This window comes from Esox lucius, chromosome 23 (genome assembly GCF_011004845.1).
Source record: "Esox lucius isolate fEsoLuc1 chromosome 23, fEsoLuc1.pri, whole genome shotgun sequence".
In the NCBI taxonomy this organism is placed as follows: domain Eukaryota; kingdom Metazoa; phylum Chordata; class Actinopteri; order Esociformes; family Esocidae; genus Esox; species Esox lucius.
This window is the reverse complement of record NC_047591.1, coordinates 8,705,250-8,719,524: the sequence shown is the minus strand read 5'-3', so window position 1 is coordinate 8,719,524 and position 14,275 is coordinate 8,705,250.

The following is a 14,275-nucleotide window of genomic DNA, read 5'->3' as shown; positions in this document are numbered from 1 at the left end:
GGTGTAGCTCTGAAATGTTGACTGGCTGCTAACAACAATGACATCCCCATGGTTCAGCAGAGAACAGCATCTCAAATAACACCCAATTCCCTTTAGCACACTGTCCAAAGGCCTCTGTTGAAATGTAAAGTTCTATATAGGGACATGGGTGTCATTCAGGATGTAGGCTGTCCCAGTGTCCTTTGAGGCATCAAATCATATTGATATACACGACAACCCCACTGCTTTATTAAAGTGTGACAGCAAGGCCTTTTTTTTTGTCTATGGACACGGTTTCCGCTGTGCTTTATGTTCCAAGGTAAATTGTTAGATTTAATAGGTCGACGGCTACTGTGGCTAGAAAGCTAAAGTTGTGTGAGATATAGGAGTTGACACTATGAGCCACTTTCATAGCCTGCGGTGCTCGGATGAAGTGTCGGAAGGAAGGATTGTGTGAGCGCGTGCTCTTGAATGTGCGTTTGTGTCGGCTTGCCTGTGTGTTTGTGTTGGAAAGGATGAAAGGAGTGGTTGTTGCGCATAGGGTTTGGTATGAGTCAAGGGGAATAGGGACAACAGCGGTTCTCAAAGTTCTCGGTTCAGTTCCCATGTTCTTAATTTGGGTTTCCCACAGGTCTGGGCACTCGCCTTCCTAATTGCACACATTTCAATTAACATGCAAATTTCCTAAAAGCAATTGCTATTTTAGCAACTAATTCTCAGGTGGCAGTACTATTATAGGAGTAGTCCTTTTTTTTTTCTTTTTTTTTTTGCCAGACAGGATAAAGAACAGACGGATGAAAAATAAGAGACAAAACAGCGTGTCGTTGGAAGTTAATTAAATCTATTGGGCTTGATTCCCTTGATCCCTTCAATCACTTCGATACCTCGAACCCTGTCCTCCAATGGTTTGTTAGTCTTAATAGAAACATAGCTATTGTTCCGGTGGCAGATGCAACACATTGTGAATACAAAAAGTACTACTAAGCTGTCTTCTGACCCAAGCTGGTGAGTGTTTGTGTCTCAGCGCATGCTTATACGGATGTCCAAAGGGTGAAAGGAGTATTAAATATCCTACTTGGGTAAAACTCTTATATAATGTCATCTTACTTTAGTGGAATAACTCGTGAAAAAACAAGTAGAAGTCGAATTATGCTTAATTCAAAATTATTTCTTCACGTTAAAATAAAACATTGATCTTTATAGTAAGTACATTTGCATAATTTAACTGAATGTTGATGATCTTTAATAAAAAACAGATGAGGAAAGTTATTTACTGTACTTTTGTGTCAGAGGCAACGAGGCACATCTGTATGAAAGATTTAGGATTATGTCCAAAATATACTATTAACATTTAGCAAATGAATTAAACATTCAAAGCTGTTACAATATTTTGATGATTTAAAACCCATTTTTAAAATTGCTAAACATAATCACCCATTCACACTTCTTTCTTGAAATACTGCCTCTAATGCTCAATCTTTTTTTTTTTTTCATATTGAGGTGGCAGCATAATCTTGTGGGAAGGCTTATCCCAGACAGGGCCTGTACAGTTTATCAGGATTAAAATAAATAGGAAAGGAGGAAAGCCTAATAAGATGTTAGAGGACAACTGGTCTCAGTTCTCTGAATACCTAACCTTGGGATAGTTTTAATTTTCAACTAACAATTATGCCAAAGACACAAATGGCTATGCAGGTTGAGAGGTCCTGCAGAAACTACTAGAATATCTCACTTATCACTAATCAAGATTAAAAAGTTACATTTCAACATGAGAACAACTGACTGGTTTATGCTGAACTCAGCATAAGTTATTGTCGTTCCACATAAGTGTAATTAGTTGCAGATAGAACATTGTGTTTTCTGTTGTTAATAAAATATTAATTTCTTGTTAATGTCTCTTACATTTTAAGATAATGGAAATCCTTTATCATCAGGCACATTTGTAAAAGACAACCCACTCTCAATGTGTCTCCCTGAAAAAGTTTATCGGTCCACATTTTTGATTAGGGGTTAGAAGATAGGGTACGTTTCAGAGTTACATTTAGGGTTAAGAGTTAGGGAATATAGAAATACTTAGAAATAATTTCTGGGGTCCACTAAAGAATAGTAAAACACAAGATCTGTTTGTTTGTACTGTAAATTAAGTATATCCAACCTCAAAGAACATCAACATACATCACTCAACTTTTTCTCTCTATGCCAAGGTATCAAGTTTGATCTGACAGGTTGCAAATGGCATTATACTAGGCTGAAATATTACTATATTGGCTTTATTACAATATATTTCAGGGTGCCTAAGCACAAAGCCATCTAAATTAAAGTGTACTTTGTGGTAATGATGAAGAAGAATGTTCCAGAATCACATTATGGCCCGGTTGTTGGAGGAGCGGTCACAGGGACAGGTGTGTGTGTGTTTTATAGTAACTAAGAACCAGCGTTTGAATAACGCTGCCTTGTTGTCATCATAATGTTTAAGAACATTATCATCTTTGAGACCAACTTCCGAGTTAATTGATCCCAAATGGTGACCTTTACATCCTAAAATGCAACTACATATAAATATGGTGTACTAAATGCACTACATATACACTCACCTAAAGGATTATTAGGAACACCTGTTCAATTTCTTATTAACGCAATTATCTAATCAACCAATCACATGGCAGTTGCTTCAATGCATTTAGGGGTGGGGTCCTGGTCAAGGCAATCTCCGGAACTGCAAACTGAATGTCAGAATGGGAAAGAAAGGTGATTTAAGCAATTTTGAGCGTGGCATGGTTGTTGGTGCCAGACGGGCCGGTCTGAGTATTTCACAATCTGCTCAGTTACTGGGATTTTCACGCACAACCATTTCTAGGGTATTCAAAGAATGGTGGAAAAGGGAAAAACATCCAGTATGCGGCAGTCCTGTGGGCCAAAATGCCTTGTTGATGCTAGAGGTCAGAGGAGAATGGGCCGACTGATTCAAGTTGATAGAAGAACAACTTTGACTGAAATAACCACTCGTTACAACCGAGGTATGCAAATAGGAAAAAGAGGCTACAATTTGCACAAGCTCACCAAAATTGGACAGTTGAAGACTGGAAGAATGTTGCCTGGTCTGATGAGTCTCAATTTCTGTTGAGACATTCAGATGCTAGAGTCAGAATTTGGCGTAAACAGAATGAGAACATGGATCCATCATGCCTTGTTACCACTGTGCAGGCTGGTGGTGGTGGTGTAATGGTGTGGGGAATGTTTTATTGGCACACTTTAGGCCCCTTAGTGCCAATTGGGCATTGTTTAAATGCCACGCCCAACCTGAGCATTGTTTCTGACCATGTCCATCCCTTTATGACCACCATGTACCCATTCTCTAATGGCTACTTCCAGCAGGATAATGCACCATGTCACAAAGCTTGAATCATTTCAAATTGGTTTCTTGAACATGACAATGAGTTCACTGTACTGAAATGGCCCCCACAGTCACCAGATCTCAACCCAATAGAGCATCTTTGGGATGTGGTGGAACAGGAGCTTGGTGCCCTGGATGTGCATCCCACAAATCTCCATCAACTGCAAGATGCTATCCTATCAATATGGGCCAACATTTCTAAAGAATGCTTTCAGCACCTTGTTGAATCAATGCCGCATAGAATTAAGGCAGTTCTGAAGGCGAAAGGGGGTCAAACACAGTATTAGTTTGGTATTTCTAATAATCCTTTAGGTGAGTGTACATACAGTGTACTAAATGCACTACATATACAGTGGGTAGAACAAGTATTTGATACACTGCCGATTTTGCAGGTTTTCCTACTTACAAAGCATATAGAGGTTTGTAATTTTTATCATAGGTACACTTCAAATGTGAGAGAAATCCAGAAAATCACATTGTATGATTTTTAAATAATTCATTTGCATTTTATTGCATGACATAAGTATTTGATCACCTACCAACCAGTAAGAATTCCGGCTCTCACAGACCTGTTAGTTTTTCTTTAAGAAGCCCTCCTGTTCTCAACTCATTACCTGTATTAACTGCACCTGTTTGAACTTGTTACCTGTATAAAAGACTCCTGTCCACACACTCAATCAAACAGACTCCAACTTCTCCACAATGGCTAAGACCAGAGAGCTGTGAAAGGACATCAGGGATAAAATTGTAGACCTGCACAAGGCTGGGATGGGCTATAGGACAATAGGCAAGCAGCTTGGTGAAAAGGCAACAACTGTTGGCGCAATTATTAGAAAATGGAAGAAGTTCAAGATGACGGTCAATCTCCCTCGGTCTGGGGCACCATGCAAGACCTCACCTCGTGGGGCATCAATGATCATGAGGAAGGTGAGGGATCAGCCCAGAACTACACGGCAGGACCTGGTCAATGACTTGAAGAGAGCTGGGACCACAGTCTAAAAGAAAACCATTAGTAACACACTACGCCGTCATGGATTTAAATCCTGCAGCGCACGCAAGGTCCCCCTGCTCAAGCCAGCACATGTCCAGGCCCATCTGAAGTTTGCCAATGACCATCTGGATGATCCAGAGGAGGAATGGGAGAAGGTCATGTGGTCTGATGAGACAAAAATAGAGCTTTTTGGTCTAAACTCCACTTGCCGTGTTTGAAGAGTACCTATGATAAAAATTACAGTCTCTTACCTCTACATGCTTTGTAAGTGGGAAAACCTGCAAAATCGGCAGTGTATCAAATACTTGTTCTGCCCGCTGTACATATGGTGTACTAAATGCACTACATATACATATGGTGTACTAAATGCATTACATATACATATGGTGTACTAAACGCACTACATATACATATGGTGTACTAAACGCACTACATATACATATGGTGTACTAAATGCACTACATATACATATGGTGTACTAAATGCACTACATATACATATGGTGTACTAAATGCACTACATATACATATGGTGTACTAAATGCACTACATATACATATGGTGTACTAAATGCACTACATATACAGTGAGGGAAAAAAATATTTGATCCCCTGCTGATTTTGTATGTTTGCTCACTGACAGAGAAATTATCGGTCTATAATTTTAATGGTAGGTTTATTTGAACAGTGAGAGACAGAATAACAACAAATAATCCAGAAAAACTTATGTCAAATTTCATACATTTATTTGCGATTTAATGAGTGAAATAAGTATTTGATCCCCTCTCAATCAGAAAGATTTCTGACTCCCAGGTGATTTTCATATTACTCTTAAAGGGGGTGCTCGTAATCTCAGCTTGTTACCTGTACAGGTGCTGGTCATAAAATTTGAATATCATCAAAAAGTTGATTTATTTCAGTAATTTCAGTGTGTCCAAGCACATTAATAGAGAGGCGAAGGGAAGGAAAATATGTGGTAGAAAAAAAGTGTACAAGCAATAGGAATAACCGCACCCTGGAGAGGATTGTGAAACAAATCCCATTAAAAAATGTGGGGGAGATTCACAAAGAGTGGACTGCAGCTGGAGTCAGTGCTTCAAGAACCACCATGCACAGACGTATGCAAGACATGGGGTTCAGCGGTCACATTCCTTGTGTCAAGCCACTCTTGAACAAAACACAGCGTCAGAACCGTCTCGCCTGGGCTAAAGTCAAAAAGGACTGGACTGCTGCTGTGTTATGTTCTCTGATGAAAGTACATTTTGCATTTCCTTTGGAAATCAAGGTCCCAGAGTCTGGAGGAAGAGAGGAGAGGCACAGAATCCACGTTGCTTGAAGTCCAGTTTAAAGTTTCCACAGTCAGTGATGGATTGGGGTGCCATGTCATCTGCTGGTGTTGGTCCATTGTGTTTTCTGAGGTCCAAGGTCAATGCAGCCGTCTACCAGGAAGTTTTAGAGCACTTCATGCTTCCTGCTGCTGACCAACTTTATGGAGATGCAGATTTCATTTTCCAACAGGACTTGGCACCTGCATACAATGCCAAAGCTACCAGTTCCTGGTTTAAGGACCATTGTATCCCTGTTCTTAATTGGCCAGCAAACTCGCCTGACCTTAACCCAATGGAAAATCTACGGGGTATTGTGGTGAGGAAGATGCGATACGCCAGACCCCACAATGCAGAAGAGCTGAAGGCCACTATCAGAGCAACCCTGGGCTCTCATAACACCTGAGCATGCCACAGACTGATCGACTCCATGCCACGCCGCATTGCTGCAGTAATTCAGGCAAAAGGAGCCCCAACTAAGTATTGAGTGCTGTACATGCTCATACTTTATGGTCATACTTTTCAGTTGGCCAACATTTCAAAAAAAAAAATTGTATTGGTCTTAAGTAATATACCGAATTTGGGCTTTTCATTCATTGTAAGTTATAATCATCACAATTAAAATAAATAAACATTTGAAATACATCAGTCTGTGTGTAATGAATGAATATAATATACAAGTTTCCCTTTTTGAATGGAATTACTGACTTATTATGACTGTAGACCTACACAAGGCTGGAATGGGCTACAAGACCATCGCCAAGCAGCTTGGTGAGAAGGTGACAATAGTGGTGCGATTATTCGCAAATGGAAGAAACACAAAATAACTCAATCTCCCTTGTTCTGGGGCTCCATGCAAGATCGCACCTCGTGGAGTTGCAATGATCATGAGAACGTTGAGGAATCAGCCTAGAACTACATGGAAGGATCGTGTCAATGATCTCAGTGCAGCTGGGACCATAATCACCAAGAAAACAATTGGTAACACACAAGCGTGCCTCACAAGCCCTGAAAAGTGAAGCCAAAACGTCTCGATCGCCCCTTGGTGAGTGGTCCCAGTATAGGTCATAAACCCCGCCCTCCCCATGTTATTCAATGGGACGCGAGACCAACTAAACAATTAAATTACCCTTCAAATATATTTTTTCCGAAGCTGGTTTCTGTCATTTACTGTAGTTTGTATCACGCTAATGTAAATTCAAGAGTTTGTTTTTAAAATAAGTTTGTTTTTAGTTAGTTATTTAATGCTCTAAAAACGGTGGTGTGACGTCGTGATTCACAGCTGTGATTGACAGCTATCTGAGCCGAAGAGCCACTGAATCTTCGGAGGACTGAGGAGATTGGAACTTTACATTTAATCTCTAAATTTCTATAATTGATATAATTTCACACGGACATAATGGGTTGTTCTGCAGTACATTGTGCTAACCGATCTGGCATTTCCAATCGATCTTTGAATTTTTTTCGGTAAGTTAAATTTATAAGCTATTTAATTAGTAAATAAATGTAATGGGCTAGCTAACGTTAGCTAAAAGACAACAAGCCTCGTTAATAGCCATGTTAATAGCTAGCAGGTGATCGTTAGCTAGAAGTTACCAATTATTTTTGTATTAGGCCTATTCTAAATTAAGGTTAAACATGATGTAAGTTAGGCTATAACATATCGTCTAGGTTTAACAAGCAAAGGTTGTACTGTACTTGGACTTGCGATTGATTACGGTATGCGCATTCTGCGAGGGAGAGTGAGGGCGGGGCACAGGGGTGGTGCGGTTGATTTCGCGGCTTTACGGCTTTACTTCCTTCTCGCTAATGCGCATAACTACTGCGCAGAACTGGTCCCAAGATCGCTATCTGCGCAGACGCAAGTCCAAGATGTCAGCGCCGTATCAGGACACTGGTGGCTTCATTTTTCACCAATGGAAAAGAGCGAAAGGGCGTCGTCCATTATTTATACAGTCTATGGTAACACACTACACCGTGAAGGACTGAAATCCTGCGTATTTTAACGTGCGTTTTCTGGATTTTTTTGTTGTTATTCTGTGTCTCACTGTTCAAATAAACCTACCATAAAAATTATAGACTGATCATTTCTTTGTCAGTGGGAAAACGTACAAAATCAGCAGGGGATCAAATAATTTTTTCCCCTCACTCTACATATGGTGTACTAAATGCACTACATATACATAATACTGAGAATCTAAACTTTTTCAATTTTTACAAATGCATTCAGCAACAAATATAAACTCACTACACTCCTTCACACTGAGAATGTTTTATTGCTCACTTACAATAATTCCCGCTATTCATACATTTTCATACACCGTGTGAACCCACCCTGAAACATTTTAAAAACAGGCTATTTTTAAAATGCCCAGGACTACCTCGGGAAGACTCATTTGAGCTGGCTGATCAACAGTGTATGATTGTACCATTTGTGTGTGTGTGGTAATGTTAAAATGGTCATGCTAGAGGTGGGGGGCTACAGAAATGATCATGCTGAGCTTTGATGGGGGCCCACTAAATCAACAAACCCGTCCCTGCCAAGATGTAACCTATTTGATCAGGCATTCCACAACTCTAAACGTAATTCTAGCTTACATTTTCAAACTTCCATTGATGGATGGAACGTTTTTCATGGTTTGGGGGATTTGTTTTAAGAATTTTTAACAAAGAGCCAGAAGAACCGGCTCATCAAAAAGACTCTGAATGCCCATCGCTAGTATGGACGGAAATCTCAACTGCTAGGGGGCTTTCTGATTCTTGGAAGGAGAGCGGAAGTTGAATGATGGTAGATTCACAGAGGTTTGTCTTAAAACAAATCACAGCTCTTTCCACTAATGGTTTCAGATTAAAAATCGTATAGTCTTCAACATTGCAGACACGAATCTGTAGTCAACCTCATTTTTCTCTTGGTAAATATCTTAAACCGAGCTGGAGGGGCTGGGCCAGGTGGCTGTACATCTCCACTACTGCCCCTTGATGTAATTGTTTTCCTCCCTCCCAAAATCAATGTTTTTTTTTCTACGTCCTTCCAACTTTGACCCCTTTTACAATGTGGTACATACAACCACTCCAAGCAGTTTATCTTAACACACACATTATTCATTACCATTTGAATATCTGAGTACAGTTAAGTATAGCACTGCCTCAAAAACATTCTTAAGTAGTATAAGGACAAACCACCCCTCTGTCAAAGCCGCGGTTTTCTTTAATGCCTATTCCACAAGGATGACCGTAAGGGATTTCTCCAGTTCATTGCCCACCAACCTATTCAGAATACCGTGGTCTGCTGCCTGTTTTTTTAGTTTCAACTGAATGGTTTTAACATCAGTACGGGGTGTTTTATAGTTGTTGACGTGCTGGCTATGAAATCCTGTAAGGGGCCAAAAACGGTTGTCTTCTCCCAAAAAAAAGTTCAAGTGTTTGGAGCCCAACCCCATTGTACTTTCTTGAGACGTGTCCTCTCTTTGACCTCCCATCGTTCCGTCAGGAGAACACTGAAGGTTTTAGTGCCATCCATTCAGCCTGTCACACACAGGCAGCTGTACATGACTAGGCCAAGGATGACTATTATATATAAATGCTTAACAGCACTCTTCACTAAAATAAATGGCAACCCTTTCCCCCGTCTTTCTCCCATTCTGTCGCTACCTTTTCAGTACTGTATCTCTCACTTTTATTCTCTCATCGCGTTCTACTTTCTATTTATGTACTTTTCGACACGGTATCTGTTCTCCCCCTTGTTCCATCTCTTCTCTCTATCCCTCTTTCTGTTTTTATCTACCTCTTTTATCCCCACTCAACTCCTGTTCCATCTCTCCATCCCTCCTTCTTTTTCTCTTTGAATCTTCCTCTGTGCTGCCTGCGCTGGTGGCGTGGAAATAGGATTCCGTTATACTTGTCCATGGAAGTAACCAGAGAAAGGTCCATGCAGGATTTGACATTGTGGATCCAGATATCTTAGTTGTTATAACATTCCACCAATAACCGAAAGATTCATAGATTGAATCCCCAACTCAGCCATCTGTTCTGTCCTTCTGTCCAACAAAGTTAACCCTAATTGCTCCTGTAAGTTGTTCTGGAAAGGAGTTGCTGCTGACTAAATTATATATGATCAAATAAAAATGGTGACAGTGCATTGCTGCAAAAAGAACTGAGACTATGAAGCGGTTGCATTTGCTTATATCCCAAATTGCACCCTATTCAATCCAGATCCTATGAGCCCTGTTCAAAATAGGGCTGTATTTAAGGGGGAAGGGTGCCATTTTGGACATACAACGTGTCTCCAGTCATGTCTGTTGGGTTATAGATTGCTCAATTGGCTGTTAGGATGAAAATTGATGTTTCAGTCGTTGACAGACTGATACAGGGAGAGGTCAAAAGTTCAAGAAGATAGATAGATCAGTGTAACATATTGCACTCCTACAGGATCTCCCATGACCATGTGATGTTAGTAAGTGCTGCTCTTCCAGCTTGACTGTGTCTAGAAACCACTGGAGTGAAACGGAAGTGAAATGTGCTTTGACATTGTCACTGGGAAGCCAATGTATTGAACTGATCCACTTGCATTCAAGTCACTTAGCAAACATTCTTAGAGCAACTAACATGAGCAGTTATTGTTAACTGCCCTGCTCAAGGGTACAGCAACAGTTTATTTTTCACAATGCTGGCTCTGGGATTCGAAAACAGCTACTTATTGGTTTTCTGTTCGAATGCTCTAACTAGGGTATATGGTTCTCGATGGACACTATTCTTCACCTTTCATTTCACTGAGAACATCATACACTCTAGGCTACATCCGGAACATTCTCCCAGGCAGTTACACCCACACGCATGAGCATGAACACAGCACACACACACACACAGCACCCACACACACCAAGGCAGTGGCCTTGGCTCGGTCCACTGCATTAGTCTATAGCCAGAGGAAAAGTAAGCCGCCACCAGTCAATTAAAGTGAGTTTCATAACCCTGGGTTAACAAATGAAAAAAGATGAATATGGAAATACACCATCATCTATAAGCTGTGAGAGGCAATATATCTTACAGAAATTGCAAACCATTAAGTATGTGTGTGTGTGTGTGTGTGTGTGTTTAGTGGAGAAACATTAGCATACTGTTTTTGTACTGCCTTTGATGTACATTAGGTGAAGAGGATATTGCTAGCATAAGTCTACACACCCTTTTCACAGGATTTGACTACTGCTTCTTTAAAATTACCCTTAAAAATGGGTTACATTGGATTTTTGTCCTGCCGATTTACACAACCTACTTTCCGAGTGAAAATGAAATCGTAATGCATTTCATATTCTTAGCCCCACAGAGTTCATGTTTGGTGGAAGCTAATTTAGCGGCAATTGAAGCTATAAATCATTTTGAATATGGTTCTACCAATCTGGCACAGCTCGTGAAGCATTGTGGTTGGGCCAGCTGTGTGCAGTTTTTTTTTTAATAACCTTTTTGTTTCATTTGTTTCATATTTATTTTGATACTTAGAAGCATTCCAGTCTTAAGATGACATCCACACCTGATGCCACCACAATGCTTTAAAATAGATGTGGTTCTTCAACATTGTATTCACTCCATATTAATTGCCTGTTAGAAAGACAAAAAAGGATACCTGGGTTTACAGACAATATTCACTCTAAATCATCCATTATGTTGGTAACAATAGTGAATATGCAGAACACCTTGGCAAAACAGTATGTTTTTAGGACTAAGTTAAAAACAATCAGATATACAATAGGGAAACCATCAGTTTAAAGTATTGTGGTGGCATCATCAAGTTATACAGTCGTATGCTTGCCATCAGTAGGGAGTCATAAGAAATGTGAAGTGCCAAGCCCCAGGGAAAAAGTTAGAAGACATCCTACAAACACCCTGCATGCAATAATTTATACGCAGACTGTGGGATTTATCAATATGAACATTACATTGAGAGTCTGGTTCCCTATAACTTCCATGTGGCCCATCTCTGTGGAACACCCATCTCAAATGGTCCATCTCTGTGGAACACCCATCAAATTTTTGACCGATGGACAGTTTCTCACATACTGGCACTCTGAGGAACTCCTAGTAGCTCCTTCAGAGTTGCCAATGGCCTCTAGGTGGTTTTTATGACCAATGAAATCCTTGCCAGTTTCAATGGACATCAAGCTTTAGGCAGAGTCATAGTTGTATAATATTCTTTAACAAAAAATTTAAGATTTGTTTTCTGAATGACACCAGATGATGTAGTCGTTCTTATCATGCTGCTTGCTCAACCAGGTGCTCTAGTTGCCACAAGGACTTGCAAGAGCAGGCAAAGCAGACATGTTTGATTACTAACCCATCAAACCCAGACAGTGTTGGTCAATTGCACTGCCATCCAGAGCCTCATGGGCTAACCCAAGTTATTGCCCAAACATGACTGGTGCTTTTTTAGAGCTTTCTTCCAGACTTGTTTTGAATTGTGGCTGTTTTGGTGTGCACTCTGCAAATGCTGGTGGGCCTTCCAGAAACAGTCGTTTTCAATCTGAGACCTTTGACATTTTTATATGAGTGTTAGATCAGTGACCAAAAGAAATCCCAATTAGATTTATTTTAGTTCCAAATTGAAACCATTTCAAGGATGCTTGGGGAATACTTGAGATATCTGTCTCTACTCAGTACTTCATAATGACAAAGTGACCTTTCAGACAGACAATGATTCCAAGCACAAGGCCAAAGAAACATTCGAGTTGCTCAAGAACATGAATGTGGCCCAGTCAAAGTCCTGATCTCAAACCCATTAAGAGTCTGTGGAATTATTTGAAAATTGCAGTCCACATTGTCTTATCAACCTTGACCACATCTTCCAAGAAGAATGGACCAAAATCACTCTGACACTATGTGCAATGCTAATACATGTGTGAATGGTCAGATTGCCTGATGACTGTAGGACCCTGCGGACAACCCCATCCGTGCTGGTAAGTACGAGCAGAGAAAATTGCACACAACTGTTATCGTAAAGTCTCTGCCCTGAAAACCAAGCCAGGCTGGGCATTCCTGAAGCTCAGTGGTGGAGGCCAACGTTAATGTAAGCCCAGTAGTTTCTTGTGTACGAGTAGTGTCTCAGTAACCTTGTAGTGTTTTTGTAGACTAGAGTTAAACACTATCTTCTTTCATTTTCTTCTTTGGGTAAAGAAAAACCTGTTAACCACTAAGCTGTTGGTGCATTCTTAAAAATACAGAAAAGGCAAACGCAAGCTTATATAATTAACAAAAAATGAAGACTCAATCTATGTTTGGCTCGTTTATTTGACCACGTATCCCATTATTTATGCGTTGGTACATTTGTTCATACCCACCAACCGTTCACGTTATAAAATCACTTAATGTAATTGCCACAAAAAATGTCTTTGTCGGTTGAATACTTATGTAAGCAACATCCAGTATAAAAATGTCATGAGTTAATAATTGACTTTAAGTGTCAGTGTTTTAAAACAAAATGTCAAAGACAATTGAGATTTAACTGAACATTCTCTTGGCCAGAAACAGAAAACATCACTAAACACTTAGTTATAAAAGTTGTGATTTGTTCTGCCTCTTTAAATTAGCCTTGTTGAAAGGCCTACTGCTAAAATGTATCTTTTTTCATTTGCTTGTGAAAATATATCTATAGTAAATTAACTGAATTCATTACATAGCAGTTTCTCTGTCAGAGGAAAGTACCATGTGACAATTCAGTCATAGGTCAGATAATATACATTAATTATTGTTGTGGGTGGATATTTTTCAGTTTCTGGTTAACTAGGACAAATAGCAAATCTAAAGAGTGCCCTGGAGAACAAACATGGACAGAAACTCTTTTCAAAAGCAACACATAAATAATTACCAACATTAAACAAAGGGCTGTGGTTTCAATTGTTTTTTGTTTAAAAATAGATCAAATAGAAATGGATTCATTATGTCGCTCTGCCACATAGTTTGAATTTGAGAGGAGTAAACAAAACAGCATGCACACAAACACACACATTCATATATACTGTACATATTCTCACTATCATGAATGGAAGGTTTGGGGTTAAGTTTATAAAAAATACACAAACCTACTACAAGCAAACAGCCCATTTGAAATGTGAGCTAGCCACTCAACATTGTTGCAACCAATCTCATAATTCTGACCTTGGCACCTCCAAATAAAAAAAATGGTCTGTATGCTTAAAGGAAAAAATGCCAACTGCCCACTCACACTTTCTCAAAGACCCAAAAGTTATTGATTGCTCTCCATCACAATTGACCTTCACAGTATCCACTCCCAGACTGCAAATAATCTTATTGGGACCCTGGACAATACCCTACCATTGTCCACAAACATCTAGGTGACTTTTGTCATCTCATATCTTGACACTTGCAACTTGGTAGGGCTGTCTGTTTATGCCATTAAAACACAAACTCATGCCCAAGTTCTCCCATTTCACCTTGCTCCTCCACACACTCTGCTAACTTCCAGTTGGCGCTTACGTCCAAAAGAAGACCATGGTGCATGGAACTGCTCACACCTACCTTCAGGCAATGCTCAAACCCTTCATCCCTACCTGGTCTCTTGGTTATCCCTATGGGAGTGC